This window comes from Brienomyrus brachyistius, chromosome 10 (assembly GCF_023856365.1).
Source record: "Brienomyrus brachyistius isolate T26 chromosome 10, BBRACH_0.4, whole genome shotgun sequence".
Classification (NCBI taxonomy): domain Eukaryota; kingdom Metazoa; phylum Chordata; class Actinopteri; order Osteoglossiformes; family Mormyridae; genus Brienomyrus; species Brienomyrus brachyistius.
Genome location: NC_064542.1, coordinates 27,753,700 through 27,763,916, shown reverse-complemented (window position 1 = coordinate 27,763,916; position 10,217 = coordinate 27,753,700).

The window sequence follows — 10,217 nt, the reverse complement described above, 5'->3', positions numbered from 1 at the left end:
TATGGTAAGTATAATTCATTTTGGAGGGTTATCCAGGCAATCACTTTATGAGGTTTTGCTCAGTGAGAGGGGGGGGAGTAAAAGATATGAACATGATATGAACGTGTCACAGTGGGGTACAGGGGATCAGAAGGAACAGAGGATGAGGAAGGTGGGAGGTCTGGCTGCCCTGCTGAAATCTCTGTTGGATTGAGTGAACCGAAAATATGTAAACAATAACACTGTGGGTTCTGCCCCGCTTTCTATAAAGAGGTGAAGGTTCCTGCTCCTCTCAGTTCTACCACATCTGTCTTCACACGTTCCAGCTGTAAATAAGGCAGCTGGAATGGAGAGGATGAGAGAGATGAAGGTGGGAGGAGCAGACATGGGGTCAGTCTGCTGTTTTTGCAAGATGGTGGTGTGACTCGGTGGGCTGAAACTTCGTGTCTACGATCAGAAGGTTGTTGGTTCAAATCCCACTGTTTGCAATGTGATTTACCCACTGGGACCCTGAGTAAGGCCTTTATCCTTAGTTGCCCCAGGGACTGACTGACCCTGTTTTCTCAATTGTATATTACTTTGGATGAAGGCATCTGCTAAATATATAAATAACTTGCACCACCATGGTCAGAATGAAATCAAATATAAGATAAAGCAAGTGTTGGGTCAAGAGGGTCATTCTCTATCTCTCTGATCTTACAACAAGGCAGCTGGTGCTGACATAGATACCTTACTAGTGCTGGTTGTTTTTACTTTGTAAATGCTTGTATTAAATGGAACTTACAATATTTAGTGTTACTGTTTCCTTAGGTGTATTTTTGTCAGAAGCCGTTATGGACACGGCGACAGGACGTGTGCAGCGAGGGGAAAAGCCACAATCTCTGCTTCAGATGTGGCTTCCTAGGAGTTCAGCAGTCTAATGCTCCTCCGTACCACATACAGGAAAACCCGTAAACCTGACAGGCCAAGTCAAAAAAAGGCCGGGAAATTCTGACTGATTAAAATTTCCATTGTTCAAAGGGAAACCAGCTCTGTTAACATTTCCTTTGTTTTTTTATGATGAAATTACATTGTCTTAATTACAGTCACAGCGCATGCTGTTTGCATTGAATGGTCTCACATAAAATTGCCACAATGTTTAGAGCAGCAGGGGGTGCTGAGGTTATGCAGCCAGACTGGGGCGGCTGGGGGTTACGACCCTGAGGGGCCCCCGTACTTGCATTCTTGAGTCAAGGTAGACACCTATTCTTTCTATTAAGATGTCTGGCTGTAGATTTAAATACAGATAAAGGTATGAAACACACACTCATTGCTATTTAACATGATTTCAATAAAAGCATCTGTTTCACAGATTAAATACTGAAAAATGATAAATTAACATTGTGAATGTGCTGAAAAGTGTAGCATCTGATTCCTGTTTTCCCTGTTCCCTCTTTTCCCAAAGGGTCCTGCTCTCCATGCTGTTTGCAGACACAGCCCTCTGTGATGAGTGACTGTTCTCTTCTGTTCTGTCACCGACCCCTCTGTCAAATTGTGCTTGTTGTCTGAATTTAGTGCTAACAGAGCAGTCCACGTACATCAGTGCGCTGATGCACTATAACTACAGCTGAAAGCCTTCTTAAAACGGCCCTCTTTGCTGTACGGGTACTTCGCCATAAACGAGGAGGTCTTGACTGACGTAAGTAATCCCTTCCACAAGTCGATTTACCTTCCCAGACCATATATACCTTATAACGAAAGACATGTAAGCCAAAAATATACTAATAATATGTACTACATATCACATATTAAAATGAATAAAAGATAAAGTGTGAATGTATTTACTGGTAGATGTGGCCTTTTGGCTTTAGTGCTCTAGCATACTCCATGTGTGGGATATTTTTTACATAAATCCAAACTTACTTAAGTCAGTTTTACTTGAGTCGAGAGTTGCCAATGTACAGTATTCATTAAGTTAAGTTAATGTAAGATTGTCCACCTCGTCTTTTCAACTCCTCCAAAAATGATGATCATTTCCATTGCCCTGGCCATCCCATAATATACCCAAAACATGATGGCTTTAGCTCATCTGTGCTTATTTGTGAATCTTTACATTGGAAAAAAAAACTTTGCATGTTTTATTTTCTTCTTGAATATCTCGGCAGATGCTGTTGTAATACTGGTCCTTGGCTTTACCGGCAGCATTCTGAAATTCATGATTTAGCTTTAAAAGATCTTCATCTTTCCTTATTCAGATTCTATTTTTGGCAATTTCCAGTGTGCCTTCTGTAATTCACCATGATTTCTCTGACTGTTTCATTTTCCAGATTCTTACAGATTCATCCTGGATGCCTAATTTGTAACTTTGGTTCTCTATCAAATATATATTCGTGATGTTTTCCTTGAAGGGAGTGGATATATTCCTCAGCTCATTTCTTGAAAGTCAGGTTTCCTTTTCAGCTTTCAGCTTGTACATACACTGAACAAAAATATAAACGCAACACTTTTGTTTTTGCTCCCATTTTTCATGAGATGGACTTAAAGATCTACAATTCATTCCAGATACACAATATTACCATTTCTCTCAAACATTTCTCACAAATCAGTCTAAATGTGTGATAGTGAGCACTTCTGCTTTGCTGAGATAATCCATCCCACCTCACAGGTGTGCCACATCAAGATGCTGATCTGACATCATGGGTAGTGCACAGGTGTACCTTATACTGCCCACAATAAAAGGCCACCCTGGAATGTGCAGTTTTGTCTCACAGCAAAATGCCACAGATGCCACAAGCATTGAGGGAGCGTGCAATTGGCATGCTGACAGCAGGAATGTCAACCAGATCTGTTGCTCGTGCATTGAATGTTCATTTCTCAACCATAAGCCGTCTCCAAAGGCGTTTCAGAGAATATGGCAGTACATCCAACCGGCCTCACAACCGCAGACCACGTGTAACCACACCAGCCCAGGACCTCCACATCCAGCAGGTTCACCTCCAAGATCGTCTGAGACCAGCCACTCAGACAGATAATGCACGGCCCCATGTTGCAAGGATCTGTACACAGTTCTTGGAAGCTGAAAATGTCCCAGTTCTTGCATGGCCAGCATACTCACCGGACATGTCACCCGTTGAGCATGTTTGGGATGTGCTTGACCGGCGTATACGACAGCGTGTACCAGTTCCCACTAATATCCAACAACTTCGCACAGCCATTGAAGAGGAGTGGACCAACATTCCACAGGCCACAATTGACAATCTGATAAACTCTATGCGAAGAAGATGTGTTGCATTGCATGAGGCAAATGGTGGTCACACCAGATACTGACCGGTTCTGAGTCCCCAGACCCCCAATAAAGCAAAAAACTGCACATTCCAGGGTGGCCTTTTATTGTGGGCAGTATAAGGTACACCTGTGCACTACCCATGATGTCAGATCAGCATCTTGATGTGGCACACCTGTGAGGTGGGATGGATTATCTCAGCAAAGCAGAAGTGCTCACTATCACACATTTAGACTGATTTGTGAGAAATGTTTGAGAGAAATGGTAATATTGTGTATCTGGAATGAATTGTAGGTCTTTAAGTCCATCTCATGAAAAATGGGAGCAGAAACAAGAGTGTTGCGTTTATATTTTTGTTCAGTATAAATAGCTCCTGATCTGATCCACAATTTGCTCCAGGCCATATCTTTCATATATGAAGTGATCTATTCCATTGTTTGAGACTGAGAATGTAGTCTATTTCCATGAGCTCCATAGAGAGGTCTTTGGATTCGCAGAAGCTGATTAGTCGCACTCCAGCTTAGCTTCTGTGTCCATGTCTATCTTGGCCAAGTGTCTGTCCCACCTTCTCATTTGCTACTTTGGCATTTCAGTCTACAATCAATAGGCATATATCTGAATTCACCAAGCCTCTCAGCTTCGGTTGTTGGCCCTCATGCCTGTACAACTGTCTGAAGACATGCTCATGAAATCCAGCTGATATCCATCTGTCATTCACATGATTTGTATTAATCTGCAGTCTTCCCAGGGTTTGCCCTGATGATGAAAGCCACACCACTCTCTTCTTCGTTGTCCATTTTCCGGAGTATATGGTGGGTCCGCCTGACTGATAGTGCCCTGGCCAAATCTGTTAGACTCCTCTAAGCAAACTATTTCTCTCTTTAATTTTGTCTATCTTTGGTTCATGGTCCATGCATCCCATATTGCAATATTGATTCCTCCTTCCTGTTCCTTTTACTTTATTTTACTTTATTATGCTAGATATAACAGACCTATTTTCTGTACTTTACTGTAATCCTTTAGTAGACTTTTTGCCGTACTATACAGTACCCCTTAATGTAGGCATCTTTATTGTCATGCATTATACTGGTTACTACAGAATTTTTATTGTATTGCAGTTATTTCACTGATCTATGCAATATTGTTGCTGCAAGCTTCTTAATTATATTTTAATATATGCTTCTGATCTTTGAGAACAATAAAGTGTAGAGCCGCCAACTGAACTTTCAGATTTTGAAATGCTAAGCTTGTGGGTACTATGCTGAATATCGGCAATTTTACACAGCGCAGAACACAATCCGGCTGGGAGTGACCACTTTTATGTGTACAGCAGGAGTAGGACTCACAAGGCCCGATGCAGAATGTAGACCCCCTTCATTTGACAATGCACATTTTTGCTCCTGGGAGGGAATAAAAACATGGACTGTCTGCAGGTCCCCAAGGACCGGATTGGGAAACGCCGTCTTAGACCATTAAAGCCAGACTGCCTGATGCCTTTGCAGAAATTCATCTGTCCCCCGTTAAACAGTTGATTCCTTAATCACATATAAATTATTTATGCAAACACACCAGTCTTTCTTCTTCCCGCTTTCAATACATTCTTTCACTCGGTCTCTCCTTCCTAGGCTCTTCCAAGGTTCTGACCATGCTTCTGACATTTCCTTGCCTCACCTTATGGTGCCATCAAGCCCGCCGGGCCCCGCCTGGCCCTCTCCTCCTTTGTAAGGGTGAGGTGTATCCAATGTACTAAGGCGGGGGTGGACGGGGGGGGGGCACGCAGGCCATCCCTTCAAAAGAGGCCAACAGGGTTGTATCTGATTATCAGGCATAATTTCAGGGGGCTTCTGGGAAACGGAGACATTCTCATGCTGCCCCATTCCTCATGTCGTGCTATAAACCCATAAGTCAATAAACTTCCCTCTGAGTTCTGTTACAAATCCATACGAATTAGCATTTTCCCTGAAATGCATGATCAGAGGTGGAGTTTTCAGGTCCAGAGAGTACAACTCCAAACCAGGATTTTGTTTCAGCCAACCAGCTGAGTACTCTGTGACTGTGACTCTTTATATGCAACTGGTCGGTTGCCACAAAGTCTTGTTCTGGATTTGTACTCTATGGACCTGAACTCTCCACCTCTGTGCATGATCCTGCAAATTATAGTAATATTCCAGCTCATTTTCTAACATGACTCCAGGGCACCACGCAAGGTTATCAAGTCCAAACAAAATGTGAGATCAATGTGAAGAGTGTGTTCAAGCTGCAGAAAAATGTTCTTAGATGATGTTAGATGAAAAATGAAACATGAGGGAGTCATTGTAATGGAAGTCATTGAGGGAATTTTGGCAGAGAGTTGAATTGGCATGAGGGTAGACTCCGCCAGTTGAGTACTGCTTATATGGAAGGTGTATTTTCCTTTATGTAAGTGAAATTACACAGAACAAATTAGGGGGATGGTGGGCGGTGGGGGGGGGGGGGGGGGGGGGGTATATTTTTAAAGTGCATGGTTTTCATCTATTTTTCCCATGGGGGGGGGGGGGGGGTGGCATCCACGTGCATTCCATTAAAACTGCAGCCCTGCCTATGGGAGAGCTGGGTGCCACAGTGAAGAGTAGAGTCTACAGTGTAGGCAGGTCTCTCCATCCCCCCATCCTGTTCACAGTGTGCGTCCAGTAAAGACGCTGACTCCACATAGGCCACAGACAGGCAGTCTGCCTGTCTCTCCTTAATCTCCAGTCACAAGCCATAATCACAACAATCGCAGCACCAGGACTCTCGATAATTAACCACCTCCCACAGCTGCACACTGTGAGATTACCCAGTTTGTAGCTTCACCCCTCAGTCCATCATAGCCTCTGGCAGAGACCTTTCTAAGGACCTAAATTCATGCAGGAACAGCCGATCAGACATCTCTCCTTTCTGAGACAGTAGTACCTGGCTTGCTGCTTAGAGAGTGAGCAAATCAGTCACAAGATACGTGCTTTTGGTTCATCTTTGTGGAAATTATTCAATCATCCTACATGCTGCTGATCCAGTTCACAGGTTCACAGTGGGCCTAAGTCACGTGGATGTGGATGAACCCGTGGGCCGTTAGTGTAGGAAAGCTGATGTGTGAATCTCACTTGGGCATGCGGGTCTAGTTGAATGTTTCACAAAACCTGCACAGGTCCTACTTCAAAATATTGAGTAGACAATAGGATTAAGCTGCTCACCAGCCTTACCTCTCATGCCCACCCTGTACATTAATACAGCAACCGTTACCCATAATGCACTTCACCCCCCATAGATATGCCATATTTATTGCCTGCAGTACCTGTGGGCAGCCACTGATGATGCTGCTGCGTTACCTTTGCCAGGGGAGGATGCAGCCGTACAGTGATGCTTTATTCACTGCATTTCTACATTGTTTTCTTTTTCAAAAACAAGGTTTTTAACAATATTAACTTCAAAATGATTTTTCTAGTGTTTTATTATAGGGGGGGGGGGAAATCTGCACCCAATATCGATACTCAAATTGGCAAGCGTTAATTGAGTTTTGCACAGAACAAGAGCTAACTATATGCATATGTAATGAGCTGTAATGTCCTGCTGCGAGAAGCCAGGACAAACTCCTTAACTGCTATATCTCTGGAATGGCTAATGATTAATTAGCTTCTGACATTAAATGGAGAAAAGGTCAGGCCGGCTTCCTGGGAAGTCCCTTGGGTACTAACAAGGCTCACTGAGACGCTTGAAAATAAATCTAACTCTGCCACCTGGTGACCAGAAACAAAACTGCAACTAGCTGGCAAAGTGAACAGTTTGTAAATCGCCGGCTTTAGCTTTCATTTAATCTTATTTAAAATAACGTGATAAGATGTGGGATTTCACCATCCTTCTAAATTAGATATTAGTTCAAAGTTTATATAACTCAGCTGCTGCTCCTAAGTACGTAACGTAAAAGACGTGGATGACGTGGGTAGCCAGGACAGCCTGTTAATTCAGTATAACACAGACGTTCACGATAGTGTTGCAGGCGCTATATAGAAACTTTCAGATCCAGCATATTCTATTTCCCATTCTGGAACATTAGACATGAAACATTCTCCACCACAGTCCATAATAACACTCATACGCACATTCATCACACACCATCCTCTGACATACCGGAATTGCCACATCGACGTTCCCCACGCTGCTCTTATCATACTTGTGCCGTTTTTTCCTCACTCCTTTTGACATACACAAAGATAAGTGAATTTTCATGTTCTTACCCGCATGTCAGAATGCCGCATGATGCTTCGAATCTTATAGCTGGAAATAAGGCAGCAAGAAAGTGTAAATTAGAGCAGCCAATGCAAAGAACTGAAGGAAGAGTGAAGTCAAAGAAGCAGCTAAAGGCATGACAGGGGCCTGTGGGGAGGTTGCTGTAGATCCTGGCCAATGTGGGCCCTCTCCATACTGCTCACCCTACTTCAGGTCGGCCTGCCTCAGTGGCCCCCATCCTTTCTGTGAGGGAAAGGGGCTCCACACCAGCGGGCTGGTATTAAGCAGAGCCTGACACACAATGGCACAGCTGGCAGTGCTGCTCCAAAGCGAATCTTACAACATGGGGAAAACATCCTCTCACGATTATTTAAAAAAAATCCATTCATCAGAGCATCAATCCTGCAATAAACACAGGAACACAACACAGACTCCTTCACAGCTCCATCTTTCTGGAGACTTTCTGTTAACCGTTTTAAAGTAGTTGACAAATTAAGTAACCACTAATTAAATGGACATCAAATTCATTTATTATTATTTCAAAGTGAAAAATATGCACACTACAAATGAATGAATTCCTTTTCACTAAATATATATTTAATAATTACAAATTTCTTAGAAAATCGTTCAGAAAAACGATTGTATACCACCTTCTCATACACATCAAAAATTACAGAACAGAACAGGACAGAACAGAACACAATAGAATAGAATAGAATAGAATAGAATAGAATACTGGTACTTTATTCATTGCCATAGGGAGACTATTCATCAGGATATAATTTAATGTGTTTAGTTAGCTACGTAGGGCTAAACTCTCTGTACGCCTCACATAGTGTAGAGGTGCACTTGTTCCCAGTCATCAAATAAGTAATAATAAACTAAATTATTTAATAAACTAAAGAAGATAAAACAAATTTAAAATGTATCAGTTGCCCGGTTTAGCGATGGTTTATAATGCATCTCGGTATCTGTCTGGTACATCTCCTCACATACAGTGACCAACACAGGAAGCTTCATTATCTGCCGACCGTGTATAGAGATGTTTCATTGTGTCTGGCAGGATCCTGAAGCATTGAACCCAACCAGGAGGAGCTCTACTCAGGCCTGAGCTGCTGCTATCTCTGCCGTATGACACGAAGCCGGTCATGTGTGCCATCACTCGGTACGCCGACCCACAGTGCGACGTGCCACAGAGCAATTAGACTGGAGCCTTCTCTGGAAGCTCAGTAGCTCCTCAGTGATCAATGGCGGGGAGGGGGGGGGGGGGCCCTACGTCTAAGAAGACACTTTATTTTTCTACACTTGAGGTCTGTTGTCTTTTGTGTCTTTTGTGGCATTCAGGAGCCGTTTCACGCAGCTGTACCCCCAGTGAAAGGCTTTTATGTGGCCCCCATGAATACTCTAAATGTGTCCATGGCAGGTAGCCCTCTGAGCAAGTTAATCTCCTGAAAGAGCCCCATAAAAGCACTTTAAAGATCTCCTTTGAACACTGAGGGCTTTCGTCAATCGGGTACTTCGCTCCATTGTCGAGTGCGACCGTCTCTGGTGCACGCAATGCTTGGCCAGAGACAATGGCTGTTACTGACTGGAGCAGACACCTTCGGGGCCAAACATGGGTAATTGCTTACAAACTGTCTGGGGCCGGGACACTACGAGTATTGTGTGGGGCTGCTGAAGTGACAGGGGAGGTTTGCAGACAAGACCCAGAACGGCCTTCACTCTGCTGGTGGGTCTCTGTTTATCTGTTTGTCTGTCCTTCTGTGAAAGGTCTGGGCACCTCTGCCCGCCTCCGGTTCCCACAAGAGGGCCATGTATGGTCTGTTTGTTTATTGTGATGGTTTTTTCTCCCCCCCTAAAGCAAGGTGAAAGGAGGCCAGAAATGACAACAGCATCACAGTGCTCTTAAAACCATGCTCTACAAAGATCAGCGGGTCAAAGGTCAAGGGCCACGGTGTCATGCAAGCGGCCAACATGCATCGCTTGGCTGACTCACAAAAGGACTTCGCTCCCCTTTCTCCAAACACCTGCTTTTCTAAGTGTCGCGCCCCACCCTGGACGTGCTGACGCTCCTCCTTCCCGAATGGAGACGTGACATGCCCCATTAGGACAGGCACAGAAGCTCTCCATCCCGTCGACGGCATCCCCAAATCCGCCTGCATATTAACACATAATATGAAGGGCACACATTATTATTTTAAGTCCACTTCACTTGTTTAAATGAGCAGACTTTTTTTTCCACGCTTGCCTGAGGTTAAATACGACTTGAGAACATGGTGTGTGGTATAACATGTGTGGTGTAGGACATGTAAGTTGTCTAAGGCAGATTGTGGACTAACTCTCCTGTGACAATAGCTGCAGGACAAACAAAATAAATATGAAAGCTTAACCCCCTTTTCACATTTTGAAATGTCCAAAGCCATAATAATAACAGCAAGCACTGGTGGGCCAAAGTAAATGCTAATTAAAAAGGTTATTTCATAAATACAGCAAAGTGTTTCTAATTATGTGAAATTATAATCACAATACAATTGCTCTTAAAAATCATGCTTTCATATGTTATATGTCCATCCACCCTTGTTCTGATCTCTAGTGGTGAGGACTGCTCCGCCAGAGATGAAAGGAGAGAGAGAGAGAGAGAGAGAGAGAGAGAGAGAGAGAGATAGAGAGAGAGAGAACAGCATTTTACCATTAGGGGACACTGGAGAATTACCCTTATATTTTCATGCTCAGC